Source organism: Ostrinia nubilalis, chromosome 4, assembly GCF_963855985.1.
Source record: "Ostrinia nubilalis chromosome 4, ilOstNubi1.1, whole genome shotgun sequence".
NCBI classification, from domain to species: domain Eukaryota; kingdom Metazoa; phylum Arthropoda; class Insecta; order Lepidoptera; family Crambidae; genus Ostrinia; species Ostrinia nubilalis.
In genome coordinates, this window is record NC_087091.1 from 700,415 (window position 1) to 719,549 (window position 19,135).

Below are 19,135 nucleotides of genomic sequence, written 5' to 3' on the forward strand. Positions count from 1 at the left end.
CAGTAGGCTCAATACTCAATACTCAATAGTTTATTGCTTCCATAATGTTTACAAAAGGTGTTATTGGTAAGGTAAGATACAATTATGGACCCTGTCGGGCACTGCATTTTAGGAGAGAGGAAGATTTTTAGATTTATTGCATTAATTATTCTATGATTATTAATTATCAAATTTATTTTTAATCTGTATTTATTATTACTATACTTATTTAATATTTATTATTCATTATACTTATATTTATATTTTCATCTAAATTATTGCACTTAGGGCTACTTTTTTTGGGAGGATTTAGTTTTGGTATGTTATGTATATTATATCCTATTATATTAAAATTTATATACTTAGCATATTTATTTATTATTGTATTTACTTATTATTGTATACCTGGTATATTTATTTATTTAAAATTTATAGCATTTGAGGTTTATTTATTGCACATTATATTATATTTTACCATACATACTTAGTTGCATTTTTATTAGAACTATCTATACGACGCGCTCCTTTTGATTTCCTGAAATTTTAGGGGTACCTGTAGGTATTCTATAAATAAAACTAGTTAAAGACTAAGTGTCTTAAGAACATGTATTCCTAAATATGTGATTTTCGAAGATATCATCAATCATAATAGTTTTTTTTTTTTCAAAAATTAACACACGGTTCTAATCTAATAATTTTCATTTATAAGTTACTAGCTTTCCGCCCGCGGCTTCGCCCGCGTGGAATTTTGTCTGTCACAGAAAAACTTTATCGCGCGCGTCCCTGTTTCAAAAACCGGGATAAAAACTATCCTATGTTCTTTCCCGGGACTCAAACTATCTCTGTGCCAAATTTCATCAAAATCGGTTGCGAGGTTTAAGCGGGAAAGCGTAACAGACAGACAGACAGACAGAGTTACTTTCGCATTTATAATATTAGTTGGGATGTAAATCATTCATTATTTAAGTAAAAATAATGAGATATGCTGATATTTTTTACACAAAGGTGTTTTACGTGTATTTTTATGAAAAAATAAGTAAAAAAAAATATTGAATTGAAAAAAAATATGGTATTCGAAAGTAGTCATTATAATAGAAATCAAAATGAGCACGTTGTATAAAATCTGGCTATTTTTTAAATAAAAACAGTGGGTCTAGACAACGTGCACCTTAAAATCGCAAACCAGTCGAAAGATAGTCGAAGAGCCCTCTTTTGTATGGAGTTTTGACGGATTCGATTTTCGATCAAAAAGTGCCACTTGTCTAAGGGGGCTGTATAGGTGAAGCAATGCAAAACAAATAAAGTAGCCCCAAATCAATTACTTGTTATTTTCAGATTAGTCTTAATTTATCTGAAAATAAAATTTGTAAAAATAAGGTTCTCAAAAACGTTTTGTTCATCTTCTATAGGTTGTTTTGTAGGTTATTTGTCATTAAATAATACACTTAAGAATAAAAATTTCAGTGATTAAATACGATTTTAAATCGTATTTTTATTGAACGTAAGTGTATGGCATACTCACTATGTACTTCTTTGTTTTAAAATCCTGCCGAAAAAATGTTTAGTGGGTAAAAATTTGCATTTGTTTGGACCCCTATTTGTTCCGAGTCGTTGTGGCTCCTTAATTTACTGCTTTTCTCAACAAACCGTTACAAAAGAGTTTTTAAATGGACAAAAAACAATTTATCTTTAATTGTTACGGTTTATTTTACAAAAAAGAGACATTTAATTGCATGGTGCCATGTTATTTTGAGGTTATTTCGATTTGCTTGCACATTAAAAAAAAAAAAATTTGCAACCCAAATTAATTATTCAGCCAAGTAGGTACATAACATATTTAATATTAGAAGATAATATAAATATTAGAACTATTAGAAGTATGAATTATGTTTTAAAATATCGATATTTTATCATATTGAAATAATTTTTTCAAGTTGGTTAAGTTATCCTTTATCATAAAATCGTCTGTTTCCATCAATTGGTACGCCACTCTTGTGGCGGAGTTTTGGGCTGACACTGTGTAGGTTTGTTGTCGACACGAAAAGAAAGAAAGAGAATTGGCATGTAAGCTAAATAGGTCATTTTATTTAACTTACAATATTACAAATACAAATATTTAACTAGAAAATTGGTTTTCGACGGTACTTTCTCGCTACATGCTCCGCCTGGCGTCGAACATTTTCATTTTACCCTCTTATAAATTCTAAAGAAATGCCGTAACTCTAAAATTTTCATTTTCTAAATGATCGTTATTATGTCATGAAAATGTAAATCAGAGACTTAAATCTTGTAAATCTTAAGAAGAAAACTGTTCATGCGGTTTGTAAATAGATACTTATTAATAATTCAATTACTAAAGTTAAATCTCAATTTTATGCTACTTAATCTATACTTACTTTACATGTGTTTTCGGACATGAATAACCGGATAACTATACGGATAGTGCACGAAAAACTTTATACATTTTGATAAAAATGTAGAATGAAATTACGATTATACGAATAGGATTCTCTGTGTGGCTTGTTTGATCTTTGTTTTGTTGTTTCAGTTTTGTGTAATTATGTATATATGTATTTCAGCTTTTAGTAAAAATAGTGAATACAATTTGGTTACGCCCAAAATTCTCCTCTATCTTAGAACGTCCCTTTATGTAAATTTTCTCGTAGGTGTACTTTCCGAGTAAATTGCTTTTATTACACTTTTCTCAGTTCCATAATGATGTCTGAACTTCAACAAACAATTTTCCTGAAATTTCCATTTTCGCCAACATTTTCTCCTTCAAAAAGAGACTCGCATAAATCAGAAACAAAATTGCTACCTGTCCCAGAGTGCCATTAGGAGACGTATATACCCGCACTTATGTACCACTCACTGTAATTATTTACCCCCCACTCATTTACATAACCGCAATTGGGATAATAGAAGAACCACCGCGCCCCGCCCACCCGAGGTAGGCGGAGCCCCACCACGCCTAGAAGCCCCGCCCAAAAGTTTTCCTTTTTCCCGGAATGTTATATATTTTCCAAGGGGGGGTGGGTGGACATCTGTCTTGCAGGATAGACTGGGATATTAAATCCACCGCGCAAAGATGGCGGGCTTATTTATGTAAGTTGTAGCTGGAAAGTATTTCGACTCCATCCGGATATTTTCTGAAATAAAATGGAGGACTCGGTAGAATAACTTTCTGGATCAGCAAAAGGCGGACTGAAAAAATATCGCAAGTGTGTCTCAAACTACTCGGTAACTAAGTCGATACTTAGTGTGTTTCTTCAACATAGATTCCTAAGAAAGCTAATCTCTTAATTAATATAAATCTCTATAAGAAAACACTTATGAATTGAAAACAGTTTCGAAATCATGGTATTACGATACCGAAAAGTAAATTTACCAAATTAATACTGAAAACATGTCTAAATTATTCTACCCGTAACTTTAGTTTCTTTTTCCAATATTATTATAGTAGATCGCAAAAAATTACCAAAATTAAAGTTACTTCCTTTTGACACCTTCCTAATCCAGCCGCGCCTATATAAAGCTCCGTGCGCCCACGCATCTCGCACTCGGGCGCCGACGCGGGACGTGAGTATTTTTGCATTTATTATACATTCCTCCATTTTGTAACGACGCCATTTTGTCTTGCTCACCGCGTGGCTAATTTTATTTCAGTGTAACTCTTTCAATTTCTCATTTTATTTCATAAACTGCTTAGCAGCTTTTCTAAATATTACGCCCAAGTTTCAGAACGCCAATGTTTTACTATTTGTTTTTTATTTGAACTTTTTGACACGATTCCACGTTGTCTTGGTTTCTAAATCTCTAAATTATGATTAAAATGTGTAAAGCTTTTCGATGGGAGCGTTAAATTGCTGTCATTAATTTTGGTGCCTGAATCATTATGAAGCACGTGGCGTCATTTCTGTTTTTCGGTTTTCACGTGTTCTCGTACGTTATTTTAGTGCCTAAATCGCTAAAAATCTTGCTTTTTATAATGACAAACCCAAAAACGTGATTTTCCTTTTCTAAATTTACATATTTTCATGTTACTTTCCCCGAAAACTGCCACGTGCTGTTGAATTAAAATTTTCCAAGTCCCCTTGTACTGCAAACGCTTCCTTTCTCTTCAGGGGCCCCTCGTGAAAGTTTTCGGGTTAAATTTTAAATCTCGCTAAGTCTTTTGACGCTCAAAGGGGCCGTGCCTAGAATCATCGTTTTCATTTTAATTAAAACACCTCAAGTTTAATTTGATAGGAACCGCGTGGAATGGACTTCAGTGGGATTGATTGAATGCTAATCATCTACAAAGCCTTGCGATTTTTGATTCCATTTGAGCTCGTAAAATTTTGAATGGCACTTAAAGTACGCTTTGTTGCAGGTCATTCTTTTGCCGCACTTTAACAATTATTTGTAAAATAATGTATTATAATCAACGTTTTCTTTTCAGCGAGCCAGGGTACCCGCGTCCTTACAAATGTGACCTGCAGCGGTGTGGTGAGTGAAAAATATATTTATCGAATATAGTGTTTTCACATGGTACGTACCTACTCGTGTTTCAAAATCCACGAAATTCATGAATTTTGCAAAGCATCTTGTCAAATTCCACGTGCAAGAAGCACGTGCAAAAAAAACACGTGGCTTCCTCGTGTACAATGCAGTGTGTCAATCACAGTATAACTTCATTTACTATAATAATCCTCCTACTGGTGCAGTCGGGTAAGAAGCATAAAATGTAGTTTTCGTTGCGCTAAAATGGAGATTGACATTAATATCTTAATTTTATTATCCAGTTACCTAATCCAATTTACGATAATTTTTCAGCATAGGTTAATCTTAAGTCACAAATCATTATAAATAATGTACTGTGGTAAACTGCAGAGCAGATTAGCACATTAACGTAGGGCGTAAGCGTAACTAATGCAGAGAATATTCAGCGTTTCACCTTCAAGCAGTTAAATTTGCAGGCAATGACTATAATACTGCGGATTAGTCACGGGACTATTCCCAACCCTCGTTCCCACCGCTACCACTTCTGTGTAGCCAGGATCTACAGATCTTGCAGATTTCAGTGACTTACACCCGTATTCACAAACGATGCTTGCTTAAGTAAAGCAGCAAATCGAACTCACAGCGTTGAATAGAGCTCTGTGATTGGTTCGTGCGTGACCCTGTGCGTCCACGCGCACTGTGAGACCTCATAGTAATGTTTGTGAATAAGGGCATCAGTTCTCTGGTGCCCGGGCCGATCGAGGAGGCCACTGTCTGCCATCAAAAAAGCCTTTTTTAGACGAAAAGGGGCTTGACCTTGATCCTTTAGTGCCCACGGCCCCTTGTAGGTTAAAACCGGCCTGCTTTTAAATGGTGTTTTGTTTGCAGGCACAGGGTGCTGCCAGCGGCTGCAGGCCACCGCGCCCGGTGTGGCGGCCGCCGGCGTCTACGGACGCCGACCGGCCGCGGGGCTGGCGGCGCGGCTGACTCGGCTCCACGAGAGCCGACACCAGCGGGAGCGCCTTAGTTTTAGTTTCTTTTTTTAGGTAAGCTTGCTTATTCTTATTTTAGATCCGGTTCCCACAAGAGGAAAATTATTGCACTGTTCGCGAACCTTGTGACAAGACCTTACACGTGTCAGTTCTTGCCACGTGCTGTCCGGTTATAGAGGGCGAGTTCATTCGTTCGTCTGAAAGACGTTCACTGCTGGACAAAGGCCTCCAAGTTTTTCCACAAAGACCGGTCCTTTGCCAAGCACCTCCCGCGACCTTCACCAGATCGTCGGTCCACCTAGTGGGATTCCTGCCCACGCTACGTCTTTCGGCTCGTGGTTGCCACTCAAGGGCGAGTGCCCGATCATAATCATAAACAAACGTAACTATGTTACTTATTAGACTATGTTTACTATTACCATTTTCTTTTCGACTCGTGTAACTTTTGTTTTAAATTCAGTCCTTATTTTTGCAATAAATGTTTCTTTCAATTCTAAGAAATTTTTATTCAGAGCTAGTTGATTTTGATAGCCCAAAGAAATATTTTAGAAAACAGTTGAAGAATAGTCTAATTTGAATGTTTTCCCTGCTTGTTTCAGATTAAGGTACGAGAATAGCTATAGAAATGGGATTACGCTATGGCATGACAAAGTTGTAGCAACTATTTACTGACATGAAGAAAAACAAGTTGGGCGGCGTCCGACGGCAATTGAATAATTCCAATAATAATTAATGTCTGGTACATTATTAACAGAATCGTGTAATTCGTTCACCAGCACTGTCGACCAGTGCAGATAAGTTTGCTTCTCCGTTCAATTAATCAATTCCAAAGTCCTGGGAAAAATGATAGTCTAAGCGATAATAATTTAAGCTATTACTTCCTAACCTAGGTTAAGGTTAACACTGCAATATAAGTTTTTGTTTTTGTTAACATTCACAACAGTCAGCAAAGTCCAAGTTAAATGAGTGCAAATGATATAATGTACTAACTTTTAAAAAATATTATTCTAATTTTTGTTATGTGGAGCATTTTAAACTTGTGTTAGTTTTAAGAACAGTTTCCTTTTTTCAGTTTTTATTTAATTAAAGTTTGTTTTCTTTCTACAAGTTTGTTGTTTTAATTATCATTTTCCTTAACTCTGATGGTGGGTAGGCTAAGCGAATGTTGAATCCTCGTCAGAGGCTAAACCTCAGAATTAGGTAAAATTCATTAGGCTATACTAGTACTATAAGTAGGCAAACACACATAAAAAACTGTAGATACACACAGATTAAACATACCTAATTCCTTAACTCGACACTGCCTAAACTCGTATTGTTCTAGGTTCTAGGTTTCTAGATATTAATCAATTCCAATCACAAGAACTCAAATCTAAATACAATTTGTAATTGGCTTGACACTCATCCGGCACTCATCTTATTCATGATTTCATTCTTGATGTTCAAGTCGCACATTGTTCATCAATAGGCACTGATTCCTCGCGTTGTTCGTAAGCGCTGTAATATCGGCGCTAAGTGGCGCGCTCCGGCTTTGAGCCCGCGATATTGACTCGGCCTGCATAATCACTGCTGGGCCCACGGGGGAGTTTTTCTCATCGAATCCATTTGACATTATGACTGTTTCGCTATAAGTTAATAACTAAATCTCAACTTAAACTGTGTGACCAAAGGTTTTATTTTTATTTTATACTAGCTTTTGCCCGCGGTTTCACTCACGTGAAATTTAGTTTGTCACAGATCGTAATAAATTATAGCCTATGTTATTCTGGGTTATAAACAATCATACTGTAAAGTTTCACCAAAATCCGTCCAGTAGTTTTTGCGTGAAAGAGTAACAAACATCCAGACATCCAAACTTTCGCATTTATAATATTAGTAGGACATTTGTCCCACAGTTGGGAAAAGGTCTTCTTCAAATCCCTTAAACTGTTCCCATATAAGGCCAATGTACACAATTACACATACGAGAACACTCATCATTCAATTACTTACTTTTAATCTGATAGTGGACTGTAAGTAATAACGTTATTAGGTTTTATGAGCCGTTGTTTGAAATGTCTACATTCGATTTCCGATCAACTAAGTTATGCCAGTACTCTATTATTAAACACTAGTTAATAATAAACGGTAAAAAAGTAGAAAAGTGTAACCAGAATGAGTAACCGCACTTTTTCCACCCGCCCTAAAATTATAGGTATTTCAGTTACGTAAATAATTAAACATCTAGAAGTAAAGAGTTATGGTACAAAATCATCCAGTGTGTTCACAGCCAGTTTTTCAAAGTCCCAGCCCCTGTCCCCGAATATTTAAATGAAGATCATCTGCTCCTCCGCTTTTTGCCGCCCGCCCACGGATAATATTGTTTCAGGGTACGACAAACACTGTTTTAGGCCATAAAAACGCTCCAGTGGACAAGATTCGCTATTGACAGGGGATAAAAGGCAGGAGTGCTTTATTCTTCAATAATAAATATTTATTACTGACCAACGTTTCGAACTTAGCAGAATATACTCGTATAACAGAAATACACTTATCCAGATTCATTCATTCTCTTATGAGAGATTAATGTGATATTGAATAGGTACTTTGCTAAGAATGCTTGGTAAAAGTACGAGTATAGCGTAGCAGTAGTACTCATACAACTTAAGAAAACTTAAGTAGGTACCTATTTGAATTTTGTTTAATCAACGTCTTATCTTGGAACTTGTAGGTATAAAGTGTCCTGAAAAGAGCCTGTAGGCTGTTCATGTAAATTACGATTTTTTTTCTAGGGTAATTCACATAAAATTCATAGTCTTGTAACAAAATATAAGACTACCGTCCCGCACCAAATGATCATTTTGAAGGTTATGTAAAGACCTTGTAAAATTATTCAGTCGGCTAATAATATGAATTTTAAATACTAGATATTCCCAGCTATTGCATTAATACTCTAACAAAACTAGTCTCAAACTAAGCATAGCAAGCTATCTTAGCACAAATTAATTAAAGAAACCTACAAATTCGTTAGCAACAGTTTTAAAAATCAAATGCTACCAATTCAGACATTCCATCAAGTTCAAAACACATTTGTTTCCAACAAATCAATTACGGGAACATTAGCATGTCGAGCGGCGACAGGTACAAATGCGGCGGTCCATAAATTGAAATGAGATGGTGAATTAAAAAATAAATCAAAAGAGGATTTTCCCGACACGTCTCCCGGGAGATTGGAAAACGACGCGGAGTGCGGCTCCATTGGCACGAGACGGGAATGCTAGTGGTTGGCTTATTGAGAACGTGCACGAAATCGGTTTTGGAAAGTCTGGAAGACACTATTTGTTCATAATATTCAAAATCAAAAATATTTTATTCAATTTAGACCACTAGTGGCACTTATGATTACCAGGCCGCTACCAACCGGGCAACTTGGATAGCATTGGGGGAGACGTATGTTCAGCAGTGGACGTCCTAAGGCTGAGATGATAATGATGACGAATATTCATTAAAGTTTTGCATGAACGATAGAATACCAAATCTATCCCGGCACATCCCGGTCTATCATACATTAATTAGGATTAAGATAGTTTTAATTAGGATTAGGACTAATTAGAATAGCATTAGAATACCTATTGGCAATAAATTCATAACATTTTTGGTAACGCATATTATGTATTGTACGCATAGTTTAAATTATTTTAAGTTCCCAAATAGTTTCGTTCTGCAGCTGGTTTTGGTTTGGTTTCCACGCCTCTGTGGTGATTCTTGGTGTCTCTGGATGCCAAGCTACAAGCACACCATGTAGTACCTATACTGATAGCAATAATTATCATGTAATCGATCGACAATTATTTGTCTTTCTGATTTACCTTTTAAAAGTGGGTAGAAATTTTATGTTGTGTGATCGTGCTGTGTGACTGTTCACTGCACATTTACAAGGGGCGTTCTAAAGTGAAATGTTTGTTATAAAATTTTATTACATTTTCTACATGAAAACACTTGAAGTTCGGTTACAGGTTAATACATCTTTTTTCTAAATCTAAACACATAAAGCATTCTTGATCACATTTGGGAGGTAGGTACAAGAGGAAATATCCTCTCAAAGATCGTCTGCGTTTTCATCTTTGTATTTTATTACCTACTTCCCAAAAGAATGCTTCAATAAGTATGTGTGATTTATTAATATTGCAGTCTCCTCTTCAATGTATTACGATTAACATTGACTTGACACAATGGACACTTTTAAGTGAAAACATAATAAGAATGTTCCGTACCTACATTATTTAAGCGTCGCGCTCTGTAATACAAACCTCATTTAAATAAACATGATGAAATTGAAAGAATTACCGCCTTTATTGCGTTGACAAAATTGTATGAAATACGCTGGGACGGCACATACAGGGGTCATATTAGCATAACTCTGTTTTGAGAGGGAAGAAAAGGTTTTTTCGAGTTCTAATTGAAATACAAAACGAAATATTTGAATCGAACGATGTATGTTCTGTGAAAAACAGGATTTTCTAAAATTCCAAGCTCACGCAATATCGTGCAAATTAAAATGCTTACATTATATTTTGTGGTGCAACGTGTGGTTAAGCTGATTTGCCGATAGATTTGTAGTCTAATGATTATGAAAATTAAGTTACAGAAGTATGTTATTAATATCATATTAGTAGGATATTAGTATTGATGTGAATGTTTTATATGGATGGATGGATGTTTGTTACTCTTTCACGCAAAACTACTGAACGGATTTTGATGAAAGTTTTACAGTACTTATTGATTACACATCAAAATAACAGTAACACTAGGCGACTAAACTCAGGCGAAGCTGCACGGCAACAACAGCTAGTAATTATAAGCGTAATACAGAAAATTAGAGTCACTAAAGCCTTTTGCCTGTCGCTTCGCTATCTAACTAGAAACAGCTAGGGACTGGAATTCGCTGTCTGCTGCTGTATTTCCAAAACACTATAATCCGGGCCTTTTTAAGGCGAGAGTGAAAATGCTCTTATAGGGCAGATAAATATGTACCATCCTAGACTGCATCTTACTTGAGACCAGGTGCGATTGCGGTCAAATACCACTTGACACCAGACGCGATTGCGGTCAAATAGCTGCCTGGTTATGCATAAAAAAACTTGACCATTCCGTTATGTGATGGATTCCATCTCATAAGAACGAGGAAAGAAACAACAGTAAATAATTAATTTAATACTGTTCAGAGTTTCAAATGTCTTTTTGTGTCAATAATACCCTTAACTAAGTCATGGACAAATCCTTAACTAAGTCTTAGATAACCGGGTCCGCGGCTTACTTACTAGACACGTGTTACCAGACAACCATAATCTATTTCCTTACGATTGCAACGTATTTGCCTCATCATGATAGGTTACCTACTATGGAACAAAGTCAACTAAATTGACACTGGAGTCTTAGTTGCTAGTTTGAACACAACAAGTACCTAGCAACTACCCTGCTTAACTAATCTAACCTAAAAAGCTCCGATGTAATCTAACCTAACCTAGCTTTTTCTGTAATTTGTTAGTTTTTATTTTTTCTGTGAGCCAAATTAACATTTTTCTATTCTATTGGAACTTAAATAGAATCCTACAGATCGTGTAAACTTAACGTTTGGTATTTTTCCCTGAAAATTCTGAAAAATATCCTCTCTCAAAGTAGCCACCCTCTTATCCTCCCAAGCACCTATCGACCCGAAATGTTTCAAGTGTCTCCACTTCCAGCAAAAAACCACAATTCCAGGGCCTCTTGACACAGATAGAGGCCACGCCCAACGCCCACTCGTGACCACGCCCACCCCCCTAAACCCTGGACCCTCCACTATATTTTATTGCTCTCCAAGAGAATTCCAAATTTATACAATCGCTTTCTTGTGTCTTTTTATCTTGGTTTTATGTAGCCGAGGTATATTGGATTAGAGCACTAGCAACGCTGTTGGTATAGGAATGGGGGAATAACAGTGGGAATGGAAGATACAATCTTAGTAATTAAGCTTTTCCTTCCGGAGTTATTTTAGTTTCTTAGCTGGGAAAAGGAGGGTTCATTCCGTTGTAACGCAATAATATTAAACGTGTAACTTGCTTTTTGCAAAATGTTAAAAATACCATCATGCAATGACCTATTAAACTCCTTCCTCTCCACTGGATTTTAGTTCGATTACTTCATACTTATCGTTAATTGTTTTCAGTTCAATTTCATATCAAAAATCTTACTGAATGACGATATTTAATTAGGTACATACGAGGAAGATAAAGATAACACATATTAAATGTGACCTAAGAAAAAAGGGAATTTAATCAACCGACTTGGAAAAATATTTTTTTGTTTAAAGCTTACGAATTGGGACATTAGTTTTTTTTCATCATCCTATTGATCAAATAGAATATCGATTATTGTAAAATTCAGTTTTAAAAACTTCATTCATAACTAATTAATTTATGAAAAAAAAAATCTGCATCTGGCCTGCATCTCACCATGATCAGGCTGAAGATGGAATCGAGCTTCATCCGGAATTATGCAATTAGTGTTAAATTACCGAAATTACTAACACAATATGCACGAGATGATTTAAACTGCATTTGAGTTACATAATATTTCAAAATGTACTATACTAGGACATGTTTTTTGTATTTGTTTAAATTAAAAAAAATATACTGGCCAGGTATGCCATGTCTATTTACGTATGTCTACGGCCAAGAGATTGCTGAAAATGTATGTATCTAACTGAAATATACAAACATCTTTTGTATGTTTAACCGTTATCTAATCGCCACAATATTACCTATATACATACATATAAGGTCACTTTTTATAAGTTCAAATATTTTAAGGAATAGTTCGTTTCAGCCAAAACTTTAGGCATAGACCAATAACTATAATTAAAGATGTATTTCTCTGCTTAAATTGAAGCTAATTATTTGGAGTAGGTAATAAGAAACAATGTATTGATTTACGAGCATTTTATGTGCAACCTTCAACTCATCCACGTTCTCATCCAAGTACCCATAAACAACCCACAGATCAACAGCGTTCTAAACGTCAACAATGTAATAAAAAAGCATAATCCCAACTAATATTATAAATGCGAAAGTAACTCTGTCTGTCTGTCTGTCTGTCTGTCTGTCTGTCTGTCTGTCTGTCTGTCTGTCTGTTACGCTTTCCCGCTTAAACCTCGCAACCGATTTTGATGAAATTTGGCATAGAGATAGTTTGAGTCCCGGGAAAGAACATAGCATAGTTTTTATCCCGGTTTTTGAAACAGGGACGCGCGCGATAAAGTTTTTCTGTGACAGACAAAATTCCACGCGGGCGAAGCCGCGGGCGGAAAGCTAGTAAACAAATAAAACGTATTACGACTCCGTTATACCTTCACAATAAGGCACAATAACCACCCTTTAGGATGAAAGGTAAGTGGGGAAGGTTTTTGGTGCCCTTCAGATCGAAAATCCCTTGTAGGCTTATGATACACTGGAGAAATTCAGTAAAAAAAACAGGAGTTGAAAATCTTAGTATACAGTACGGAACTATCTTCTTCTTTTAGTTTTTCTAATTACCACTCCTAAATAGTTCCTTACATGATTAAGAAATAGTTTTTTTTTTTCTATTAAATTCAAAATTTAATTGTTTTGGTCTTTAAGAAAAACGACACTAAAGGGACACTATAGAGGGCTAACTTTTTTGCGAAAAAAAGCAATTGTAGACTTAGCTTTACAGACCAATATTGAAACGCAACAGTAAACAGAATCCGGAAGAATCGATGTAGAAATAAAAACATTCATAAGTATGGTAGCCAAAGGAAAATAACGGGCGATTGCCAAGTCTCATCCTCAAAGCGAGAGATATCAAAAAAATACACGGCTGGCCTCTCGGCGCTTTATTAAGAATAAATTTAGGGCGCCGGAGCCCGGGCGGGCGGCCCAAGGATGTGGGTGACAGCGGTTTTGAAAATACAGCCAAAATATTTTTTGACATAGTTATCAACATTTTATGCTAATCATTAGTTGATCCAATTAGGAAAATGCTTGCAAAAATAGATAATAGTACAGCTTTACATGAAAACATGCCTTAAAACATGTCACCTATCTGTGCTTTAAACTATTGGTGGTACACCGAAGAGATTAGGTATCTTATCTACATAAAGCATTTGAAATATTTATTCTTGTACGGTTAAAAAGGCTAAAATTGATTAAAGTACATAATATTAAAATTTCTTAGCGGTTAGAGTCTTAAACTACATTTTAAAATCGAACTGCCTAAGGCGTAAATCGAACCCACGACCTTTCGCTTGCCGGGCGACTGCTCTTCCAAATGACCTACTAAGACACTGGACATTTTATTTAAAAAAAGGAGATAATACACACATGAGTTAAGGTTAAAGAATAGGATTGTTTATGGGTTGATTTATCCAGTTATCAATGTTCACATTTCCTTTGAATAAAGGTTCAATTCTCTCCCAACTTGCACCACACAATAGTGCGCGGCGCCTATCTTCAGACTAATGCATTTATGCATCAGCCACCGGATCGATACAACGCGTAATTTGACGAATATCGCGAGAACCGTCCCAACCCCGCGCCAGACATCTGTTCTTTTTACGCAATTAAAACGAAAAATGCTTAAATACCACCACCGTTGATGGCCAGATAACCGATCACCGGGCTGACATGCGATGCTGAGAGAGTAATTGACGTGGATCGTGAAGGCGAAACCTTTAATTTCAATAAATAATAAATATTGTTGGATATTATACGCTCAGACCATACAAATAAATAATGTTCATTGTTCATGCACACACAAACTATGAAAAGAATGTTTTTTGTAGTGAGCTACACCAGGTTTGGTTATAGGTTAACACTCAGTACGCAAGTCACTCTTTTGTGTTAAGTAGTAACTAAACATTTTTTTTTTCAGTGCATGTTTGTATTGCTCGGGGATCGAACCCCTGACCTCTGGAATAGTAGGTACTCCTCTACTCGAATCTACATCAAACGGCTGTCTATAATTTAAAACAATCTGCTTTCCGATAGTAAAGTTGGTTCTGGAACTCCGATACTCAATAGAGGCATACAAAGTGATGATACAGGGTGGTAAACATTTCAGTCAGTCAGTCATAGGTAGGTTAATAGATGCTAATTAGTGTGATGAGTACCTACTCACATATTTGGCACCTTATGAAAATTACCTCTATGTAAATAATATCCTCATACATAAGTAGGATACGTAGGGCATTTGTTGCTACTGCTACTGTAATTTTTATAACAGTTAATTTATTCTTTTTCTCCTTTTTCAGCCTTCGATCCCAGTTGATGTTAGGTACCGTAAATGTGACTTATCGGACGCTTAATCGATGCATCGATCGACACAATCGATATCTTATACACATCGATACACACCGATAATTTCATGAGATACCTGAATACCACGAGAAAGCGTCAGATCTCGCAAATTTTTGTTCTTTTTTAGCAATTCAAGGGAAAAATATAACTACCGTCACTGATGGCAAGATAACGTAGTGATTGATGCATGCACCCAAGCAAAAAACGAGGATATAGGTAATTATTCTTATAATAGGTAAGTTAAGAGTATAATATGAATAAAAATACGACTATACTAAGTACTTACAAATAAACTACTACCTATTACGTACTTAGAATATACTTTGTTTGAAATAAATTATTATAAAAGAGCATGTTTAATTAACTTCGAAGTGACATTTCAAATAAAGTAATGTAATTTATTGTACTTAATTAGGTTTTAGATAATACGAATATTCCTAGGTCGAAAAGTTCAAGGTGAGAGTAGTTACACAGTAGTTATTTATGGCAGAAAAAAAAACAAAACTGAGCTTAATGCAGTTTTCATCTAGTACCTACTCGAAAACTTTTCTACTACTTAAATATACTATTTAATATGACAGCCGTTGTATAAATTGGACCCTATAAAAGAAATCGCATCTTATTTTTACTGTCTAAAATCCAGTCGAACAAAACAAACCTTACAGAACTTTTATTTCAATGCAAATAAACAAAAAAGCGAAGCAAAGTTTAAGAACAAGGCACTTAACAAGTTGCAGCAAATCGGATTTATCTAGAATTTGAATAAGTCCCAATTTGAATATCTCGGGCTTTTACTGCAGCAAAGATCTTACACGGGCTTCAGGTAGGGGGCGTAACGATCCTTTGAACAATAATAAAGAACTGTATGACTTCATTCGACTCTTTTGAAGATACAAAGGTCCAACCTATTGCTGCTTTTAAAAATGGATCAATATTTTTTATCTATCAATGTTTATTATTTATTTTAACTTTCTGAAAAAACTGAAATTGGGCCAGCGAAATTAGTTCAAAATAGATTGAACAACTTGTTTTCCGATGAAATTGCATTGTTTCAGTGTCTTTTTTGCTAAAACCATTATTTGAGCGAAATGACGAAGGTTAAATTTATGGTGTTCGCCCGCGTGGAATTTTGTATGTCACAGAAAAACTATATCGCGCGCGTCCCTGTTTGAAAAACCGGGATAAAAACTATCCTATGTCCTTTCCCGGGACTCAAACTATCTCGGTGCCAAATTTCATCTAACTCGGTTCAGTGGTTTAGGCGTGAAAGCAAGACAGACAGAGTTAGGTACTTTCGCATTTATAATATTAGTATAGATATAGATAGTATAGGTTTATGTTGCATTTATGTTTTTAAAAGAGGGTGTAATTAAATAATGAAGTGAAATAAAAGATATTTCTTTAGTGATATCTCTGAACTGAAACTAAATAAGTAGTAGAATAAAACAGGAGGACTGCCTAAGATTTTAAATCATCAAGTTAAAAATGTAATAAACAGATTTGTATTTTCTCCAGAAACTTCTCGTCTCCCCTAAACTGTGCCTAAACGATGCACTGACGATCTCAGAAGAAAATCATAAGAAAATCGTGAACGTGTTCCTTCTAGGGTTCCTTGCTGATTAAAATTGGCTGAAGGTACAATGGTGAACAATGACATAAATTGCTATCTAAAATTCAGTCAGTTTTCAAATACATATTAATTTAAAATTCAGCGAACAAAACGTGTAAAGCCGAGTCGAAAAGCTTGTACAGCAATAAAGTTTAATCCGCTAATGGCACGATACATTACGCGTGTTTTATTGAGCTGCCACACAAAGACACAAAATGGCGGCGTCATTTCCCGGCACGATGCTACAGCTTGCTGTGATTAAAGTGTAGGGTAGTTTTGTTTTAATCATTCTGATTAGGAAACACAAGAGCTGACAATTAATTTAAGATCTCATTACTAGGTATGTTTTATACTAGGTATGCTATTTTGTTAACTTTTATGACGATTGGAAAAGCGAAAGGTCACTGATTGACTGACTCACTCATCACGAAATCTCAGAAACTACAAAGTAAAGTAAAGTAAAGTAAAGTAAAAAAGTATTTATTTCTCAAAGATGTCACATGTACAGTTTATTCTGGCGGTCTCTGCACTAAGCTAGAAAGCTTGTATCGCAGCGGCCAATTCAAACAATTACCTTTGTATTGTATTGCTAGGAGTCTCAAATTTTGCATGGGGGTTCCTTTTAGAAAATAGATAGGTGCTCACTAAGACGGGATTTTGAAATATTCAACCCCTAAGGGGGTAAAACGAGATCCACGCGTACGAAGTCGCGGGCGGCCGCTAGTAAATAAATAACTAATTTCATCCTGGCCAGTCAGTTAAGGAACTTTGCTCGTAAATTCAATTAAAAATTGTGGTAATTTTCTTTAATCTAGTCAACATCGGTAAGCTCCAGTATGTTACAATGTCTTTCGACTATTTTTTCAGACTAAGTAAAGATATAAACTCATTTACAGGTACTAATACTTATAAAAATATTGATTTTCAGTCTACCTAAATTTAATAACATTTCGTTTACTTACATTATAAAACGTCGTGAATCTTATAATATCAGGATTGAAAGCATTGTATAGTCGGTACCACCGTAAACGATATACCCTCGAAATGTCCACCGAAATCGTATTTTAATGTTCACCGTTCCAATAAGCAAATTGCGTCGGTGTCCCAAACGCATTGTGCGCGGGACCCATTGATCCCGCACAAATACACCTCTCACAAAGCGGCAATACAAATATTTGTTGTCGACTCACCTTTATAGGCGATTACCTTTTCTTCAATACACCGCAACGAGCGAGGAAGAGTGTTGGATGTGCTAAGTCGAATGATTTTAGGACGATAAACCACGTTAAATACCGTATAAGAGATAGTATGTAGATAAGAGAACCATCTGCTTATTCTGATGATAGAGAAAAATCATGAAGTATGTATGATGTGAGCCGGAAGACGTAGCGTGGGCAGGCTTCCCACTAGGTGGACCGACGATCTGGTGAAGGTCGCGAGAGGTGCCTGGATGCGAGCGGCGCAGGACCGGTCTTTGTGGATATCCTTGGGGGAGGCCTTTGTCCAGCTGTGGACGTCTTTCGGCTGAAACTATGTATGATTTACTCGTAGGCAGATCAATCGACAGCCGATTAAACTGCATCAGTTTAGTGATAACGAGTTAAACCTCAGATCATGCTATGATCAGAGAGTTAAACAAAGTAGGCACCTACACCTAACGCATTGGGAAGCTCAACTTAGGATCCCAATCCATGGATGGATAAATATGACCAAGGGAGTTATTGTTATTTTATGAAAAAGTAAATTGATTTTACAGTCGCCCTTCTACAGTTATGTACCTACTTATTCTCTGTCCTATTTGTGATTTAGGCCGCTATGAATAATGCATTACATGCTTAACATCAAAGAAGAGGCTTACATAAATGTTATATAAAGTTCGTTGACTAATAATATTGATTTAATACTGGAGACTGAGATTATAAATAAATTATATATAGAACATTAAAAATAAATATCCTATACCTAATATAACCTATTAGATTCATAAAAAGTGAAGAACACTGTACTGGACCAGAAAGAGAAAGGTTCGGTTATAAAATCATCAATATCTTCAAAAGTACCTACCTTACATAGCTTCATGAAACAAAGACTATTAATTCAAGCTTTTTTTAAGCTAAAGAAGATTTTCAACCAGACCCTTTTCTTTGCAGTCCAGTTTAATTATGTAATTAACCATTAAAATTCCTTACTTACCCACTGCTACTATTCGTAGTGTGTCTTGAAAACGAGCATGCCGCATCCAACTCCTTCGCCGATCCAGTGTGACACCTGAAAAAATCGTCAAATCACGTCGATTAGTGGCGTGCTCTATAAACTCATTGTTGGCGCCACAAAACGCCGTGATGCGTTACACAACCTAATACCGCTAATATCACCCTGTCATTTGTACGCGTCAATGCAGGGCTATTTAAGGGAAAATCGGTAAGGAATTACCACAGTTACACCTGGAAAATTGAGAGGAAATCATAAGTTTGAGCAGTGATTTGGAAAATTCAGTTACAAGTGCTTCATACTTCAGTATTTTAAAGTTTGCAAGTTAAAGCTTTTGCGACTTACTGATATTAAAGTTTTCAGTTCAAATCATTGGGACAGCATCTTTAAGATTAGTTTCTTAGAAAGTTATAGGTAAAATATTGAGTTAAAATAAGGCTAGGCTGGTCACTAAGACCTTGCACCAAGTTTAGTACCGCCTGACCTTATGAAAATGCAATAACACGCACTAAAGCAATACCTAATTG

At 35.8% G+C, this 19,135-nt stretch overlaps 1 long non-coding RNA gene across 1 annotated transcript; it reads left to right on the forward strand.

Annotated features, from left to right (window-relative positions):
• Positions 1-5,424: 5,424 nt before the first annotated feature.
• LOC135071411 (uncharacterized) lies at positions 5,425-6,560 on the forward strand. The gene is made up of 2 exons (XR_010257240.1): positions 5,425-5,507; positions 6,053-6,560. It is a non-coding gene; the product is annotated as an uncharacterized LOC135071411 (long non-coding RNA).
• The last annotated feature ends 12,575 nt before the right edge of the window (positions 6,561-19,135 follow it).